The sequence below is a fragment of the Musa acuminata genome, chromosome BXJ1-3 (assembly GCF_036884655.1).
Source record: "Musa acuminata AAA Group cultivar baxijiao chromosome BXJ1-3, Cavendish_Baxijiao_AAA, whole genome shotgun sequence".
NCBI classification, from domain to species: domain Eukaryota; kingdom Viridiplantae; phylum Streptophyta; class Magnoliopsida; order Zingiberales; family Musaceae; genus Musa; species Musa acuminata.
Window position 1 is genome coordinate 32,615,160 of NC_088329.1, and position 21,253 is coordinate 32,636,412.

The window sequence follows — 21,253 nt, forward strand, 5'->3', positions numbered from 1 at the left end:
TTGCAAACAAAAGTTATGTCATGTGGGCACTTGTGGAATTTTGATTTGTAGTGGACCATTTTGGACCATTTGATGTGCGATTGTTCAGAGCTTGTCAAGTCTGTTTGTAATTTGCATTAGTTATAAAGTGTTTACTAAAATGATTGCTTGTCGATCTTGAGTGAGACGTTTTTTCTAACCTGTTTCTCTTTTGTAGGTCTTAATGAACCATAAGATGTTTCGAGTGTTAGGATCAAGAGCACTAAGAGGGGGGGGGGGGGGGGGGGGGGTGAATTAGTGTAGCGAAAAACTTTCGACGATTAAAACTGCGTTCGTACGATAAGAGCAATTTCGATAGAAAAGCCGATTCGTAAATCACTTTAACTTGTGATCAAGCAAGATGCAGTTAAAGCAAGTCTATGAAGGCAGTTTGTAGTTATGATGGAAATTAGAATGTAAGCGTAAACTGAAATATGATATTCGTACGATAAAACTGATTTACGTCTAAACGTCGATTCGGAAAATACTAAACTTTGAAACACGATCATAAATGCGCAGAAGGCAGTAAGCTATTGAGGAGGTTTGCAGTAAAGATAATATGCTCAAAGTAAATGCAAACCAAGATTTAAAGTGGTTCGGTCAATCTTGACCTATATCCACTTTTGACTTCCTCCACCGACGTCTACTAGAGGCCTTCCATCAATAGGCGAAGGCCAACCACCTTTTTACAGTTTCACTCTTTCTGATGGGCTTAGGAGACAACTCTTATATAATTTTTTTTCCTCTCTTGACAGATTAAAACTTGGAAGCAAAGAGGAAGGAGATCTTTTAACTCATACAATTCTTTTGAGCTCTAAAAATCACAGAGTAAGATTAGGATTTCGGTGGTTTTTGGTTGCTCTTTCATTACTGAAAGGGTGGGGTATTTATAGGCCCCAACTCAGTTTGAATTCCGAACTCAAAACTGTCAATTCCCGGAATTCCGGGGTCTAGCGGTTGCACCGCCTGGCAGAGCTCGAAGACTGAGCCTCTGGGCGGTGTCACCTCTTGTCAGGGGCGATTGCACCTCCTGCTAGAGCTTGGAGACCGAGCTCAAGCGGTGCCACCGCTTGATTGGGGCGGTTGCACCGCCCAGCCAAAGCTCGGAGACCGAGCTTAGGCGGTTGCACCTCTGTCAAAGGCGGTTGCACCGCCCAGCTAGAGCTCGGAGACTGAGCCCTAGGCGGTGCCACCGCCGACCCAGGCGGTGCCACCTCTGGCCAAGTAATCTGGGTCCGAATGGGCTAATCCATTCGGCCCAATTTGGGTCTGTCAAGGGCCCAATTGCCCCAAGATTAAGTTAATGGGATCACCTCATATTTCTAACTTAATCATCGTGCTAACTACGAATTTCTTAAGACATTTACTGCAACTTGCTCCGGTGCGTCAATCGCTTCTTCCGGTGAGCTTCCGGCGAGCTTCCGTCGATTATCCGATGAACCCTCGGTGATGCTCCTGCGGACTTCCGGCAAACTCCTGGACTTGCGACGATCCACTTAGCAAGTTCCGACGAGCTTCTTTGGCAAGCTCCTGGACTTCTCGGATTTGTTCCCGCAGAACCTTCGACGACCATCCGAACTTCCATCGAATTCTCGAACCCCCAACGTGATCATAGTCTTGACTCTAGCGTAACTCCTGCTGCATATCTTACTTTCATCATAGTTAATCCTGCACACTTATTTCAACATATGGATTAGATAACAAATGACAATTGACGTCATCATCAAAATCCGAGATTCAACAATCTCCCACTTTTTGATGATGACAATCAATTGATAACGGAGTTAACCTTAACTCCCCCTATCTATGTGTCATAATTGAGATAAATCATTCTTGAATTCAAGGCCTTTGAATTCAAGAGACATATTGATAAGTTAAAATCATTTAACCTTATTAATACTCCCATCATGATTCCCATCATGATGTATCTCTTTGAAAATGATGTATGATGTCAAGGCTTGACATCCATTTTCAAATTTCAAATGTGAATGATGGTAATGATAGCAATTCATCATATGGTAAGATATCAACATGTAAAATTTCGAAGTAAGATTTTGATATCTTAACATGATGCACACATTTCAAGTATTTTAGCAATCATAGCATTTCATCACATGGTAAGATATCAACACGTAAAATTTCGAAGTAAGATTTTGATATCTTAACATGATGCACACATTTCAAGTATTTTAGCAATCATAGCATTTCATCACATGATAAGATATCAACACGTAGGACTACGATGCAAGTTCTTGATATCTTAATATGATGCAAACATGGCATATTGCTAATATGACAATCATAGTTATCATTAATTCATATATCTGCTTTTTTCAACATAATATGACATTTATAGCATCAATTCATATATTTCTCCCCCTTTGTCATTAACAAAAAGGAGAACGATATAAACAACTTTTAAATATACGTGCGATGCCATAAGTAGGTTCATGTCATTTATCTATATAGGGTGATAGGATATAAATTATACAAACATCTCAAGAAAAACATGACATGAAGATTATAGAGTGAAAACTTCTTCCTTTTTATTTGTTATTATCTTTTTGCATGAAGGAGGAAAGCCATTTGTGTAGTTCAAATCGATAGGATATTAAGGCATGCTTTACAAGGATCAGGATATTTATGTGAATCAAATCCTTGCACATAAAAATATCTTCCTTTTATAAGAAGGAATCATCAAATCTATTTCTCAAAGAGAATATTTTTCACATGATAAGTCTAAAAGATATGCATTTGTTAGATGATTCTATTTGTCAAAAATCAATGATGTGAATCAAACTATATGTGACATATATTTATTAAGTCTGAAAGAGAATAATGTATTCATGAAATCCGATTGGAACTGAAAATTTAATTTAGCACTTTCATGCAATCGGACAAGACTATACAATCATGAAGACATGCTCGTTGTTATGGAAATTTTTGTATTAATTTCTAACATGTTATTTTAGGCATGTAATGGTAATTAAGTGATTTGATCATTCAATCAATAAAGTCCGAATAATAATTTTAACAAGTTTATGCATTCGGACACATCGACATTCCTAATTCTCTTCTTATGAAATCAAATTGTTCTTCACTTAAAGGTTTTGTAAAAATATCAACTAGTTGATGCTTAGTATCTATGAATTCTATGATTACATTATGATTAGTAACATGATCTCATATAAAGTGATGTCTAATATCAATATGTTTTGTTCTTGAGTGTTGAATGAGATTCTTTGTTAAACATATTGCACTGGTGTTATCACATTTAATGAGAATGTTTTTAAGATAGAATTTATAATCTTCTAAGGTGTTTTTCATCTATACAACTTGTGCACAGCATGCACTAGCTGCAATATATTCAGCTTTGGTTGTTGATAGTGCAACCGAGTTTTGTTTCTTAGATGACCAGGAAACAAGGGAATGTCCCAAAAATTGACATGTTCCTGATGTGCTTTTTCTATCTAGTCTACACCCAGCAAAATCCGCATCAGCATAAGTAATTAACTCAAAATTTTCGGATTTTAGATACCATAATCCTAGATTTATGGTACCTTTAAGATATCTAAGTATTCTTTTAACCGCTTTAAGATGAGATATCTTAGGGTTCGATTGAAACCTAGCACAAAGTCCTACACTGAACATGATATTTGGTCTAGTTGCAGTGAGGTAAAGTAAACTTCCTTTCATACCCCTATAAGTTTTTTGATCGAAGCTTTCTCCACTCTCATCAACTTCTAACTTAGTGGAGGTACTCATAGGGGTGTTAATAGCTTTTGAGCTATCTATATTAAATATTTTCAGTAGATCTAAAGCATATTTAGTTTGACTAATAAAGATGCCATTGCTTAGTTGCTTAATTTGTAAGCCTAAGAAAAAGGTTAATTCTCCTATCAAACTCATTTCAAATTCGAGACTCATAGTTTTAACAAAAGATTCATAAAGAGATTCATTCGTAGAACCGAAGAGAATATCATCAACATAAATATGAACAATGAGAAAATTATTTTTAAAATTCTTGATAAACAATGTAGTATCAACCTTGTCTTTTGTGAAATTATTTTCAATCAGAAAAGAACTAAGTCTCTCATACCAAGCCCTAGGGGCTTATTTTAAACCATAGAGAGCTTTAGTTAATTTAAACACATAATTAGGGAGGCTATTATTTTTAAATCCAGGAGGTTGTTCAGCATAAACTTCTTCGGAAATAAAGCTGTTAAGAAAAGCACTTTTAACATCCATTTGAAACAACTTAAAATTATTACTACTAGCATAGGCAATGAGCATCCTTATGGCTTCTAATCGAGCCACAGGAGCGAAGGTTTCTTCGTAATCGATACCTTCTTCTTAGTTGAAACCTTTGGCCACTAATCTAGCCTTGTTTCTAACCACGATACCATATTCATCTTGCTTGTTTCTAAAGACCCATTTTGTACCAATAATTAAATGATCATTTGGCCTAGGAACAAGCTTCCATACCTCATTTCTCTCAAATTGATTTAATTCATCTGCATTGTGATAATCCATGAATCATCTTCATGGCTTCGACAATACATTTAGGTTCAATTTGGGAGAGAAAAGCGACGTTGGCACAAAAATTTTTAAGAGAAGAACGTGTCTGAACCCCCTTTGATGTGTCTCCTAAGATTAGCTCATTAGGATGAGCATCTACATACTTCCAATCCTTGGGTAAGGATGTTTTGGAAGTGGATGCATCCAAGTTGCTAGTTGGAGAAAGGGTTTCATTTAAATTTAAAGAATCAAAGTTAACATCATCATCAAAATCGTTTTTCTTGATTTCGGAAATCTCATTGAAAACAACATGAATGGATTCTTCAATAATTAAAGTTCTTTTATTGAAGATACGAAAAGCTTTAGAAACTGAAGAATAACCAAGAAAAATTCTTTCATCGGATTTAGCATCAAATTTTCTTAAGGCATCTTTTTCATTCAAGATGAAACACTTACACCCAAAAACTTTAAAATATGAAACATTGGGTTTTTTGTTGTTCCACAACTCATAGGGAGTTTTGGTGAGTAGGGGTCTTACTAGAACTCTATTCAAAATATAGCATGCAGTGTTTACGGCTCCGGCCCAAAAATATTTGGGTAGGTTATGTTCATTCAACATGGTTCTTGCCATTTCTTGTAAGTTTCTATTTTTTTCTTTCTACTACTTCATTTTGTTGAGGATTTCTTGGAGTAGAGAAGTTGTGGTTGTATCCATTAAGTTCACAAAATTCTTGAAAATCACGGTTTTGAAATTCACCACCGTGATCACATCTAATTGATGAAATCATAGAACCCTTTTCATTTTGAATAAGTTTACAAAACTTGTTAAAATATCTAAAGCATTCATTTTTGTGTTTTAAGAAGTAAGTCCATGTGTATCTGCTATAGTCATCTACAATGACGAAGACGTATTTGCTACCTCCTAGGCTTGATGTAGAGATTGGTCCGAACAATCCACATGGATCAATTGCAAGGGTCTAGAGGTGCTTATTTGATTCTTAGATTTGAAACTACCCTTAATTTGTTTACCTAATTGACAAGCATCACATACATTATCTTTAATGAACTTGATACGAAGAATTCCTCTTACAAGTTCTTTGGATGATATTTGAATGATTAGTTTCATGCTAGCGTGACCTAATCTTCTATGCCATAGCCAAGCATCCTCATTTAAAATCGAGAAATACATTTCATTACACAGATCATTGATGTCAATGGTGTATACATTATTTTATTTTAATGCAATCATGGATGTGTTGTTGTGTGATTTTTCAATGATGTAAGCATTAGATTTTTATTTGACAATATATCATTTATCACATAATTGACTAATGCTCAAGAGGTTATTTTTTAAACCATCAACTAACAAAACATCTTTAATAAAAAAGTTGGATTTGTTACCTATGGTTCCTTTGCCAATGATTTTACCCTTGTTGTTGTCTCCGAAGGTGACATAGCCTTCGTCTATGCTAGTGAGCTTAGAGAATTGAGATGGATCTCCGATTATATGCCTTGAGCATCCACTATCAAGGTACCATCTCTTGCTCCTAGCTTGTGATGGTGTATGTCTCTATAAAAAAGGATAATTTTTAGGTACCCATTTACTTTTGGGTGCCTCAAAAACTGATCTACATTGTTTATCATGTTGCATAGAGTTTATCATGGTTCCTTTAGGAACCCAAATTAATTTGTTCGGACAAATTTTCTTGAATGGACAATAATACGTTTTGTGTCCATGTTTGCAACAAAAGTTGCATTTGCTTTGGTGTCGAACATATAGGATGGGGCCTTTTATGAAGGTGGTTGGATTTTGGTGAGGATTTCTCACAAATCCGATTCCACTTCTTGACCCTTGTTTGTAAAGATCATGTTCAAAGACTTGCTACCAACCTCGAATTTCTTCAAGGTGTCCTTAAGTAGCAAGTTTTCCTTTTGGATAGTTTCTAGATCATGACATTTTATACAAGAACCTAAACTATCATGATATTCAATTTTTAACTTATTGAAATTACAAGTAAGGCTATCATGCTCCTTTTTTAGCAATTTGTATTTTCTACTAATAATCTTGCATTCATCAAATAAGTCATCGAAGGCATTTAATGACTTATCAAATGATAAATCTGTATCAATTAAATTTATTACCTCATCTCCGATGGCCATTAATGAGCAACTTGCTCGGTGTTGGACTCCTCTTCTTCGGACGCGCTCAAGTCATCTCACGTTGCTTTGAGCGCCTTCTTCTTTGATGTTCTCTTCTTGGCTTGGGGACAATCACTTTTGTAGTGTCCCGGCATTTTGCACTCGTAGTAAATAACTTGGTCCTTTTTGGGTTCAAGTTTATTTTTTGTGTCATTTTTAAACTTGTTTCTCTTAATGAATTTTTTGAATTTCCTTGTTAGAAGTGCCAAGTCATCGTCACAGTCCTCATCACTTGAGTTTTCTCTCAAGTGGTCATCTAAAGTTCTAAGTGCCATATCCTTCTTGTTCTTTGGAAGGATGTCTTCTTGCTCTTCATGAGCCTTGCATGTCATTTCATAGGTCATTAATGACCCGATTAGTTCTTCAAGAGGAAAGTTATTTAAATCTTTAGCCTCTTGAATAGCAGTGACTTTAGGGTCCAACTCTTAAGAATGGATCTTAGAATCTTATTTACGAGCTCAAAATCCCAAAAACTTTTGACGAGTCCTTTTAGACCATTGACGACATCCGTGAAACGGGTGTACATGTCGCCAATAGTCTCGCTCGGTTTCATTCATAAAAGTTCAAAAGAGTGTATCAAAAGATTGATTTTTGACTCTTTCACTCTACTTGTGCCTTCGAGAGTCACTTCAAGTGTATGCCAAATATCAAACGCGATTTCACAAACCGAAACACGATTAAACTTATTTTTATCAAGCACACAAAATAAGGCATTCATAGCCTTTGCATTAAGAGCGAAAGTCTTCTTCTCCAATTCATTCCAATCGATCATTGGAAGAAAAGACTTCGAAAATCCATTTTCGACAAGATTCCAAAGTTCAAAATCCATTGAAATAAGGAAGATCCTCATTCGGGTCTTCCAATAGGTGTAGTCCATCCCATTGAACATGGGTGGACATGTAATAGAATGACCCTCTTGATTTTCGACGTATGCCATCTCTCTTGGGTTTTAATCCATTTGAGAGTTAACCCATCTCTGATACTAATTGTTAGGATCAAGAGCACTAAGAGAGGGGGGGGGGGGGGGGGGGGGGTTGGGGTGGGGGGTGAATTAGTACAACGGAAAACTTTCGATGATTAAAACTGCGTTCATACGATAAGAGTGATTTCGGTAGAAAAGCCGATTTGTAAATCACTTTAACTTCTGATCAAGCAAGATGCAGTTAAAGCAAGTCTATAAAGGCAGTTTGCAGTTATGATGGAAATTAGAATGTAAGCGTAAACTAAAATATGATGTTCATACGATAAAACTAATTTACGTCTAAACGCCGATTAAGAAAATACTGAACTTTGAAACACGATCGTAAATGCGCAAAAGGCAGTAAGCTATTGAGGAGGTTTACAGTAAAGATAATGTGCTCAAAGTAAATTGAAATCGAGATTTAGAGTGGTTCGGTCAATCTTGACCCACATCCACTTTTGGCTTCCTCCACCGACGTCCACTAGAGGCCTTCCTTTAATAGGCGAAGGCCAACCACCTTTTTACAGTTTCACTCCTTTTGATGGGCTTAGGAGATAACCCTTACAGAATTTTCTTTCCTCTGTTGACAGATCAAAACTTGGAAGAAAAGAGGAAGGAGAACTTTTAACTCATACAACACTTTTGAGCTCTAAAAATCACAGAGTAAGATCAGGATTTCGGTGATTTTTGGTTGCTCTTTCATTGCTGAAAGGGTGGGGTATTTATAGGCCCCAACCCAGTTTGAATTCCGAGCTCAAAACTGTCAATTCCCAGAATTCTGGGGTCTAGCAGTTGCACCGCCTGGCAGAGCTCGAAGACTGAGCCTCTAGGCGGTGTCACCTCTTGTCAAGGGCGGTTGCACCTCCTGCTAGAGCTCAGAGACCGAGCTCAGGCGGTGCCACCGCCTGACTAGGGCGGTTGCACCGCCCAACCAGAGCTCGAAGATTGAGCCCTGGGCGCTGCCACCGTTGACCCAGGCGATGCCACCTCTGGCCAAGTAATCTGGGTCCGAATGGGCTGATCCATTCGGCCCAATTTGGGTCTGTCAAGGGCCCAATTGCCCCAAGATTAAGTTAATGGGATCACCTCCCATTTCTAACTTAATCATTGTGCTAACTACGAATTTCTTAAGACATTTACTGCAACTTGCTCCGGTGCGTCAATCGCTTCTTCCGGCGATCTTCCGTCGATCATCCGATGAACCCTCAGTGATGCTCCTACGGACTTCCGGCAAACTCCTGGACTTGCGACGATCTACTTGGCAAGTTCCGACGAGCTTCTTTGGCAAGCTCCTGGACTTCTTGGATTTGTTCCCGCAGAACCTTCGACGACCGTCCGAACTTCCATCGAATTCTCGAACCTCCAACGTGATCATAGTCTTGACTCCGGCGCAACTCCTGCTGCATGTCTTACTTTCATCGTAGTTAATCCTGCACACTTATCTCAACATATGGATTAGATAACAAATGACAATTGACGTCATCATCAAAATCCGAGATTCAACATCGAGGACGCTGACCTTTGCGGACAAACATGCAAAGGTGCTGCACGACTTAGGCAAAACTAGCTAAGTGCATGACATATGGTATCAGAGTGGGATAAGTACTCATATAAATGTTAGGATCAAGTTGGTACTAAGAGGGGGGGTGAATTAGTACTATTATAAAAATTACGTTGGTTTGAAACTTCGTACAATGTAGAAAAACCGTTTCGATAAAAGTCGATATCGGAAATGAGCTTGACTTTGAGTGCACATTCATAAGCATAGTAAAAGTAGTAAGTAAAGTAGTTTGCAACGAAAGTAAAGGGTTTAAAGTAATGCAAATCGAGTTTTATAGTGGTTCGATCGTCGTGACCTACATCCACTCCTAATTCCTCTTCACTCGAGGCCACTAGCTTCCACTACCAATCTTCCTTCAATGGGCGAAAACCTACTATCCTCTTACAACTCTTTCTCCTTTTCACGGGTTTAGGAGACAACCCTTACAAGCCTCAAACCTCTCATGAATGATCTTAAAACTAAAAAAAAAGGAGAACACTTAGTAATTTTATAACCCAGAATAACAACCCTTTTTTGCTCTAATTCATGCTTCTCCAGGTAGGAATAGCTGGGATATTTATAGACTCCAAATGGCTTCAAAAATGGAGCCAAAAAAGGTCTCATCCTGGGTTTTCGAGGTCCTGGCAGTACACTGTCGGTGTTGGGTGGTACTACCGCCTACAGCACTAACACTAGGTAGTACCACCGCTTGACACAGTTTGGGAGACTATGTGTGGGCGGTACCACCGCTTGACACTGAGCGGTACCACCACCCAGTCTGGTAGTACTACCATCACCTGATATAGTCTCGAAGACTGTGTCTTGGAGACTGAGCCTCTTGTAGTGCCATTGCCTGGACCGGTGGTGCCATCGCCTGCCCAACTTTTGGGTTACTAAATGGGCCTCTCTCTTGGCCCAAAATAGCTCCAACAGAGTGCCACGAACGGTCGTCACGCACTCATAATTTCCTTCAACGAACCATTCATCGCTTTTGCATGCTTGAACAGAGACATGGCAGTCTATTTTGCCTTGGTTTTATGAGTTTTTGCTTGTAAAATTACATGTTCGAATAGGTTGTAGTGCATAGTGCAACTGCTCACCGCGCCGGGCCAAAAAACCCCAAAATGGCTCTGTTTTCGCGTGCCATGATGTCACGGACTTAGTTGGTTTTGCCTAAGTCGTGCGGCATCCTTGCATGTCCATCCGCAAAGGTCAGCCTCCGCGAAGCCTCCCATGTCCCTTAGGACCCACAAAAGAGAGAACGGGTTAGAGAAAATGCCTCACTCAGGATCCACAAGCAAACATTTCATGAAACACTTCATAGACAATGCAAATTATAAACAGACTTTACAAGCTCTAAACAGTTGCACAACAAAGGGTCAAAATGGTCCATTACAGACCGAGAATCTCTCATAAGTGTCCACATGACACAACCTTTATTTACAAGCCTAAAGCGGCCACCAAACCTAACTAAAATGAGACTATTAAGCCTTTGACTGTCCCTCTACATGCTAGGTAAAGAATGAACATACCAAAAGACACGGACATACATAAGGATTACATCGAACATCCTGTTTAGAAGTTTGTCCGTGACATTCTTCTCCACTTATTCCTTTGACGTCATCGTCGAAGCCTTTGCCGACACTGCAACTCCTCGTCTTTGCTGAGTCTGCAATGCGCCTCCTGGCTCCCAGCTACTCTCCACTGCTATTTTTGAGTAGTCGAACCTTTGATCCGCCATGTTGCTTCAACTCACCAATGACCCTGACGTTGGTGTAGAGTCGGCTGAGTTGTGTTGATCCTTGTTGATTCCTACGGATCCTCCAGATAAAGGAAAAGACCATCCTTACTATGCGCTAGTCTCTCAAATGTCTCATGCTACTTGAACTGGGTGGATGCTTGTTGGAGCTTTAACGAGCATCGCCTCGCAAACTTTCAAAACTTTTGGTCCTTCCTCCATAAAATTTGCTCATCGACTCTTCTTTCACTTAGTTGTCACTTCCAAGTAGATTTGTAACACTTCCGCTTTCGATTGGCATTCTATTGGGAAATGAGGTGGATACTCTACTTTCAGTAGCATTGATCACCAATGGTGAGGATTTGACAACTATTGTCTTCTAATATTTTCGAAGGGTCTTTGAACCTGTGTAGAGCTCCTCTGTTGGATAGATAAGAGAATTAGGGTACTCGGTTTCGCCCATTCTCTTAAGGGTTGAGAAGGCAAAGGTTACTTGACTTCGCCCGCCTTCTCGAGGTTGTACTCCATGCATCAAGCTGGTTACTGGCCTTCGCCTACTCTTTGCTCACACTTCTGAAGCACTTGAAATGTTTGCACTTCTTGCGTTGATTTAGTTACTGTGATTCACCTTCTTAATGCCATCGAACTTCTGGAATGCAAGAAGTTTTCACCCCAACTTGGAGTAATTCTCTAATAGATTTGGTCACCTCTGGGATTGTACCATCTTCTCCATTAACCCTGTCGCCTACTCCACTGAGTAGCAAAGGTACAACACCGCGTACTGCCTACTTCATTCCTTGGTCGTGCACTCTTACATGACCCGAAGTCCTTCACTTTCGGCTATCTTGATGAGAAGCTCGTTGACACCGGTCTTACGAAGTTCCTTGGCATCTGCCCTTCAGCCTTGTCTCAGTACTCAGAGTTTGCCTCTGCATGCTCCACCTCCTTGGCCCCTTTCACGACTAAGCGCTCTCCCTCTATGAGAGCAAGGGATCAATGACTTTCACGGAAGTCCCACCTCTACAGTACCAAGGCGCTGCCATACCCATGACCCTATTATCCATCATCTCGCATCTGTATCCCTTTTCTTTATGATCAATAGATATGTCTCTGTGGCACTCCTCCGAGTCCACCTCCATTCTAACTGATGGTTGATTTTGAATAGCTAAGTCCCTCTGGACTCGTTGTCGCTTCCTCGCCCCTTTTGACCCCCTATTTCAACACATTTGTGTTCTTCAAGCAGCTCCCTTTTGGTCAATGGAAAGACAAATTGCAACTCCCATGCATGACCTCTGCCATTACGTTGTACGGTTTGCACCGATTCTGTTCTCCTTACCTTCCTTGGAAGCAACGTTCGCTTACTCGACCTTGTCCTCTGACTTGCTGGGCTCCCTTAAGCGAATATGAGCTCTAGAGCAGTCCAACTCTCCAGCTGCTTCGATCATACCTCTGTATGATCAAGTTTCTCCCATGGGACTCACTAGTACTTGCATTCGAACTTTTTCCTTGGTGGAACACAGCCCCCATATGCTGATGACCAAGGCTTTCATCCGATATAAAATTTGATGCACGCACGGAAGACCCGCCTCTGCGGTACCATGGCCTTCACTCCTTGAATCCATAGCCCTTTTGCCATCGTGTTGTTCACCGAAGTGGAGCTTCCAGTAGCTCTCTATCATACCTCCGTATGATCTAGTCCCTCACTGGACTCATTCATGTGTATCGCATTGCCACGAACTATTCCACCATGATCCGCTGCACCATGTCGCCTCCTAGTGATATGTCCATTGCATTCTGATCCTTGTGTGATGAACTCGAATTGTGATCCCTTCATGTGTGGCCTCTGCCAATACATTGCAGGGTCTCTTCCACCTTCAATTTTGTTCGCTCCTTTGGCAATCGACCTTCATCCACCCACTCTTGGGTCATACCTAGACGAAACACTGTTCTAGGACAGTCTGTCGCCTAGTAGCTCTCGAAGTCCCCCGACTTCACTGCAATTAGTGCACCATTGTCAGGATCCTGGGCCTCTGCCCCTACCTATATAATTTTCGCTGCGCACCGCTTCCTTCATGGCAACTTGAATGGCAACACTATGACATATTCTTCAAGAGTACTCGCCTCTGTGTCCTCTTGCCCTGTGTCAAGGCCTTTTAAACCCAACTTCGCCTCCGCAAATTGAGTCACCTTAGTTCCTCCATCAAATATTTTTTCGAGATAAGGTGTATGTGCCCAGAAGCTCCCTTCATCTTTGGCACCATGCAAGATGAGTCTGCTCCATCAGAATGAAGGACCCATGGAACAATATGATCCTGCTCTTGCCTCTGCAAGAGTTCATGTCCTTGACCTTTGTCCAAGGAAAGCACTATGCCTCTACTCCATGTTCCATCTTCTAGGCTGGCTCCCTTCATGCGGCTTGGGTACTTCACTAAGTTACACCCAAGTTGCTCCGCTCCTCGTTTTGCATTGAGTTGATGGTGGCCCTCGCGCCCACCATTCCATAGGTCAGCCCTCCCTTGAGTCCGATCTCCATATCGACTCTAAGTGTACCTTCATTTGTATTGCTTTGGGTCGCTCCCCCACTTGATCTCGCAATGCATCCACCAATGCATTCTCTCGAGCGAGATCATGCGACGACTCCTCGTCGCTTGCTCAGTCCATTAAGCTTCGTGGAGTTGTTGTTTGTTAAGGTACTCCTCCTCAACATGTGAGGTCCGTCCCATATGATTCTCCCTCTAGAGAGTCGGGACTTATCCCTCTTGGATAACTGTCCCGTTAGAACAACATCTCTCTTCGTTTTGGAGACCACCATCCCCTTGGACTACTCCGATTTGTTGAACAAACTATGCATTGTTCTGCCTCCTGCAAACGCACTTGTTAGATTGCGACTTCACGTCAATACAGCCCCCGTTGCACCACTCAAGACCTAGCAACATGCTGAACTCGTTGTACACTTCAGCCTCCTACGGATGTATCCTTCACATGCCGAAGAGAAAGTTTTAATGCTCCATGGCGCCGAGTTTCGATCGCCTTGAGATAGCCGCGAACATTCCATCGTCCGCATACAAGCCCATGTATGAGTACTAAATTCTTTGAGTTAGCAATTCCCCTCACCTCTGTGAGCTTTGCACAACTCTTTCGGTCGCTAAGCAACTCATTCCATCTTGCATGGTCTCATCCTTTACCAAGCGCCTTGCTTGCCTTGAGCACCATCAAGTATAGTTGTCAACATTGAGCCGTAGCTCAAACTTAGTCATCCCAACCTTTGTGTGCTCTGCATTCTTCCAAGCTTGCCTGTTCTCGTGGTGCCTCTTGCGTGAAGGGTTGGCCATTCCTCTGAATGTCAATCTCAGATGCTCGTTTCTCCGAGTGACTCTTTTTCCCTACATCTCCATGCTCGTTTTCCCCCAAACAGTCGCGTGTGTGCTGACTGCCCTCAACGTAGCCCCGCTAGGTCCCCCACGTTTGCATGCTAAGTGTTTCTACGAGTGCTTGTCCCGCTCTGATACAATTTGTCACAGACTTAGCTGGATTTGCCTAAGTCGTGCGGCACCCTTGCATGTCCGTCCGCAAAGGTCAACCTCCCCGAAGCCTCCCATGTCCCTTAGGACCCACAAAAGAGAGAACGGGTTAGAGAAAATGCCTCACTCGGGATCCACAAGCAAATATTCCATGAAATACTTCATAGACAATGCAAATTACAAACATACTTTATAAGCTCTGAACAGTTGCACAACAAAGGGTCAAAATGATCTATTACAGACCGAGAATCTCTCACAAGTGTCCACATGACACAACCTTTATTTATAAGCCTAAAGCGGCTACCAAACCCAACTAAAATGGGACTATTAAGCCTTTGGCTGTCCCTCTATATGCTAGGCAAAGAATGAACATACCAAAAGACACAGACATACATAAGCATTACATCGAACATCCTGTTTAGAAGTTTGTCCGTGACAACGGTCTATTTTCTGCAGCCCGCTGCAGCGCGTAAAATGTCAACCATTTCAGCACCTTGAAACCCCCCGGGTGGCATAGGGCTGGATGGGGCTTTGATATATTATCGGGTGTTGAACAATCTTCATAAGTTGGCACATTTTCTTGACGAAAACTTACCTTCGCGCCCGGCACCCGGTGAGTAGTTGTTTGTGGACTTGGTATTGTTCGTTCTACCTTCTAAAGCACGTAAGGTGCTTGCTGAATTGCTTGTAAAGCTTCCCTCTTTACAAGACGTCGGGACTTGTTCGTCGTTTGTTTTTAATCTAATCAACCTTTTGTTTTATAGGTCCTTCGGGACCTATACGAGGTTGCAACTAGGCTGAACCTTTACGGACAGATTGTTGAATCTCAGATTTTGATGATGATGTCAATTGTCATTTGTTATCTAATCTATATATTGAGATAAGTGTGCAGGATTAACTACGATAAAAGTAAGACATACAGTAGGAGTTGCGCCGGAGTCAAGACTATGATCACGTTGGGAGTTCGAGAGCTCGACAAAAGTCCGGACGGTTGTCGGAGGTTCTACGGGAACAAATCCGAAAAGTCCAGGAGCTTGCCAAAAGAAGCTCATCGGAACTCACCAAGTGGATCGTCGTAAGTCCAGGAGTTTGCCGGAAGTCCGTCGGAGGATCGCCGGAGGTTCGTCAGATGTTCACCGGAAGTTCACCGGAAGAAGCGATTGATGCACCGGAAGCAAGCTGTAGTAAATGTCTTAAGAAATTCGTAGTTAGCACGATGATTAAGTTAGAAATGTGAGGTGATCCCATTAACTTAATCTTGGGGCAATTGGGCCCTTGAAAGACCCAAATTGGGCCGAATGGATCAGCCCATTCGGACCCAGATTTCTTGGCCAGAGGTGGCACCGCCTGGGTCGGAGGTGGCACTGCCTGGGTCGACGGTGGCACTGCCCAGGGCTCAGTCTCCGAGCTCTGGCTGGGCGGTGCAACCACCTCTGACAGAGGTGCAACCGCTTGAGCTCGGTCTCCGAGCTTTGGCTAGGCGGTGAAATCGCCCCAGTCAGGCGATGGCACTGCCTGAGCTCGGTCTCCGAGCTCTAGCAGGAGGTGCAACCGCCCCTGATAAGAGGTGGCATCGCCCAGAGGCTCAGTCTTCGAGCTCTGCCAGGCGGTGCAACCGCCAGACCCCGGAATTCCGGGAATTGACAGTTTTGAGCTCGAAATTCAAACTGGGTTGGAGCCTATAAATACCCCACCCTTTCAGTAATGAAAGGGCAACAAAAAAACACTGAAATCTTGATCTTATTTTATGATTTTTAAAGATCAAAAGTGTTGTAAAGTCTAGAAGTTCTCCTCCCTCTTTTCTTCCAACTTCTCCCTCTTTTCTTCCAACTTCTGATCTTTAAAGAGAGGAGAGAAAATTCTGTAAGGGTTGTCTCCTAAGCCCGTCAAAAGGAGTGAAAACTGTAAAAGAGTGGTTGGCCTTCGCCTATTGAAGGAAGGCCTCTAGTGGACGTCGATGACCTCGTCGGTGGAGGAAGCCAGAAGTGGATGTAGGTCAAGATTGATCGAACCACTCTAAAATCGTGGTTCTCTCTGGTTTGCATTTACTTTGAGCATATTATCTTTACTGCAAACCTCCTCAATAGCTTACTGCCTTCTGCGCTTTTACGATCATGTTTCAAAGTTTAGTATTTTCCGAATCGGTGTTTAGACGTATATCAGTTTTATCGTACAAACATCATATTTCAGTTTGCGCTTACATTCTGATTTCCATCATAACTGCAAACTGCCTTTATAGATTCACTTTAACTGCATCTTGCTTGATCACAAGTAAAAGTGATTTACGAATCGGTTTTTCTACCGAAATTGCTCTTATCGTACGAACACAGTTTTAATCGTCGAAAGTTTTCTGATGCATTAATTCACCCCTCCCCTCTTAGTGCTCTTGATCCTAACAATTGGTATCAGAGTGGGGTTCACTCTTAAACGGATTAAAACCCAAGAGAGATGGCATACGCCGGAAACCAAGAGGGCCATTCTATTACATGTCCACCCATGTTCAATGGGATGGACTATACCTATTGGAAGACCCGAATGAGGATCTTCCTTATTTCAATGGATTTTGAACTTTAGAATCTTGTCGAAAATGGATTTTCGAAGTCTTCTCTTCCAATAATCGATTGGAATGAATTGGAGAAGAAGACTTTCGCTCTTAATGCAAAGGCTATGAATGCCGTATTTTGTGCGCCTGATAAAAATGAGTTTAATCGTATTTCTGTTTGTGAAACCGCATTTGATATTTGGCATATACTCGAAGTAACTCACAAAGGCACAAGTAGAGTGAAAGAGTAAAAAATCAATCTTTTGATACACTCTTTCGAACTTTTTCGAATGAAACCGAGCGAGACTATTGGCGACATGTACACCCGTTTCACAGATGTCGTTAATGGTCTAAAAGGACTCGGAAAAAGTTTTTCGGATTTTGAGCTCGTAAATAAGATTCTAAGATCCCTTCCTAAGAGTTGGGACCCTAAAGTCACTGCTATTCAAGAAGCTAAAGATTTAAGCAACTTCCCTCTTGAAGAACTAATTGGGTCATTAATGACCTATGAAAGGACATGCAAGGCTCATGAAGAGCAAGAAGACATCCTTCCAAAGAACAGGAAGGATATGACACTTAGAACTTTAGATGACCACTTGAGAGAAAACTCAAGTGATGAGGACTGTGATGATGACTTGGCACTTCTAACAGGGAAATTCAAAAAATTCATTAAGAGAAACAAGTTTAAAAATGACACAAAAAATAAACTTGAACTAAAAAAGGACTAAGTTATTTGCTACGAGTGCAAAAAGCTAGGACACTACAAAAGTGATTGTCCCTAAGCCAAGAAGAGAACATCAAAAAAGAAAGTGCTCAAAGCAACGTGGGATAACTCGAGCGCATCCGAAGAAGAGGAGTCCAACACTGAGCAAGTTGCTCATTACGCCTTAATGGCCATCGGAGAGGAGGTAACAAATTTAATTGATGCAGATTTATCATTTGATGAGTTATTAAATACCTTCCATGACTTATTTGATGAATGCAAGATTATTAGTAGAAAATATAAATTGCTAAAAAAGGAGCATGATAGTCTTACTTGTAATTTCGATAAGCTAAAAACTGAATATCATGATAGTTTAGGTGTTGAATCTCGGATTTTGATGATGAAGTCAATTGTCATTTGTTATCTAATCTATATGCTGAGATAAGTGTGCAGGATTAACTACGATGAAAGTAAGACATGCAGCAGGAGTTGCGTCGGAGTCAAGACAATGATCACGTTGGGAGTTCGAGAGTTCGACGGAAGTTCGGACAGTCGTCGGAGGTTCTGCGGGAACAAATCCAAGAAGTCCATAAGCTTGCCAAAGAAGCTCGTCGGAACTCGCCAAGTGAATCGTCACAAGTCCAGGAGTTTGCCGGAAGTCCGCAGGAGCATCACCGAGGGTTCATCGGATGATCGACGGAAGTTCGCCGGAAGCTTGCCGGAAGAAGCGATTGACGCGTCGGAGCAAGTTACAGTAAATGTCTTAGGGAATATCGTAGTTAGCACAATGATTAAGTTGGAAATGGGAGGTGATCCCATTAACTTAATCTTGGGGCAATTGGGCCCCTGAAAAACCCAAATTGGGCTGAATGGATCAACCCATTTGGACCCTGATTTCTGCCAGGCGGTTGAACCGCCCAAGGCAGGAGGTTGCACTGCCTGGGCTCAGTCTCCGAGCGAGACTGGGAGGTGCAATCGCTCCAGCCAGGCGGTGGCACCGCCTGGGCTCAGTCTCCGAGCGAGACTAGGCTGTGCAACCTCCCCTGACAGGAGGTGGCACCGCTTGAGCTCGGTCTTCGAGCTCTGTCAGGCGGTGCAACCGCCTCAGTCAGGAGGTGCAACCGCCTGAGCTCGGTCTTCGAGCTCTGGCAGGAGGTGCAACCGCCCCTGACAGGAGGTGGCACCGCCCAGAGGCTCAGTCTTCGAGCTCTGCCAGGCGGTGCAACCGCTCCAGTCAGGAGGTGCAACCGCCTGATCTCGGAATTCTGAGAATTGACAGTTTTGAGCTCCAAATTTGAACTGGGTTGGGGCCTTTAAATACCCCACCCATTCAGCACTGAAAGGGCATGAACTTACACCGAAATCTTGATCTTTTTCTGTGATTCTTAGAGCTCAAAATTGTTGTAAAGGCCAAAAGTTCTTCTCCCTCTTTTCTTCTAAGTTCTGAGTTGTAAAGAGAGGAGAGAAAATTCTGTAAGGGTTGTCTCCTAAGCCCGTCAAAAGGAGTGAAACTGTAAAAGGGTGGTTGGCCTTTGCCTATTGAAGGAAGGCCTCTAGTTGACGTCGGTGACCTCGTCGGTGGAGGGAGCCAAAAGTGGAGTAGGTCAAGATTGATCGAACCACTCTAAATCTCGGTTTGCATTTACTTTGAGCATCTTATCTTTACTGCAAACCTCCTCAATAGCTTACTGCCTTCTGTGTTTTTACGAACGTGTTTCAAAGTTCAGTGCTTTCTGAATCGGGGTTTAAGACGCAAATCAGTTTTATCGTATAAACGTCGTATTTCAGTTTGCGCTTACGTTCTGATTTCCATTATAACTACAAACTGCCTTTATATCTTTGCTTTAACTGCATCTCGCCTTATCTCAAGTTAAAGTGGTTTACGAATCAGCTTTTATACCGAAATCGCTTTTATCGTACGAACGTCGTATTTCAGTTTGCACTTATATTCTGATTTCCATCATAACTGCAAACTGCGTTCATATCTTTGCTGCATCTCTCCTAGTCAAAAGTTGAAGTGATTTACGAATCGGCTTTCTTACCAAAATCACTTCTATCGAACGAACGCAGTTTTCGATTTTAATCGCAGAAGGTTTTCCGCTGCACTAATTCACCCCCCCCCCTCTTAGTGCTCTTGATCATAACAATTGGTATCAGAGCGGGATTAACTCTCTAACAGATTAAAACCCAAGAGAGATGGCATACGCCGAAAACCAAGAGGGCCATTCTATTACACGTCCACCCATGTTCAATGGGACAGACTACACCTATTGGAAGACCCGAATGAGGATCTTTCTTATTTCTATGGATTTTGAACTTTAGAATCTTGTCGAAAACGGATTTTCGAAGTCTTCTCTTCCAATGATCGATTGGAATGAATTGGAGAAGAAGGCTTTCGCTCTTAATGCAAAGGCTATGAATGCCTTATTTTGTGCACTTGATAAAAACGAATTTAACCGTGTTTCGACTTGTGAAACCGCATTTGATATTTGCACACACTCGAAGTGACTCACGAAGGTACAAGTAGAGTGAAAGAGTCAAAAATCAATCTTATGTTACATTCTTTCGAACTTTTCCGGATGAAACCGAGTGAGACCATTGGCGACATGTTTACCCGTTTCACGGATGTCGTCAATGGTCTAAAAGGACTCGGAAAAAGTTTTTTAGATTTTGAGCTCGTAAATAAGATTCTAAGATCCCTTCCTAAGAGTTGGGATCCTAAAGTCACTGCTATTCAAGAGGCGAAAGATCTAAGCAACTTCCCTCTTGAAGAACTAATCGGGTCATTAATGACCTACGAGATGACTTGCAAAGCTCATGAAGAGCAAGAAGACATCCTTCTAAAGAACAGGAAGGATATGACACTTAGAACTTCAGAAGACCACTTGAGAGAAAACTCAAGTGATGAGGACTGTGACGATGACTTGGCACTTCTAACAAGAAAATTTTAAAAATTCATTAAAAGAAACAAGTTTAAGAATGACGCAAAAAATAAACTTGAATCCAAGAAGGACCAAGTTATTTGCTATGAGTGCAAAAAGTCGGGACACTACAAGAGTGATTGTCCCCAAGCCAAAAAGAGAACATCAAAGAAGAAGGCGCTCAAAGCAACGTGGGATGACTCGAGCGCGTCCGAAGAAGAGGAGTCCAACACCGAGCAAGTTGCTCACTACACCTTAATGGCCATCGGAGAGGAGGTAACAAATTTAATAGATACAAATTTATCATTTGATGAATTATTAAATGCCTTCCATGACTTATTTGATGAATGCAAGATTATTAGTAGAAAATATAAATTGCTAAAAAAGGAGCATGACAGTCTTACTTGTAATTTTGATAAGTTAAAAGCTGAATATCATGATAGTTTAGGCTCATGCATAAAATGCCATGATTTAGAAACTCTTCAAAAGGAAAACTTGCTACTTAAGGACACCTTGAAGAAATTCGAGATTGGTAGCAAGTCATTGAACATGATCCTTGCAAACAAAGGTCACGTTCCTAAAAGAAGTGGAA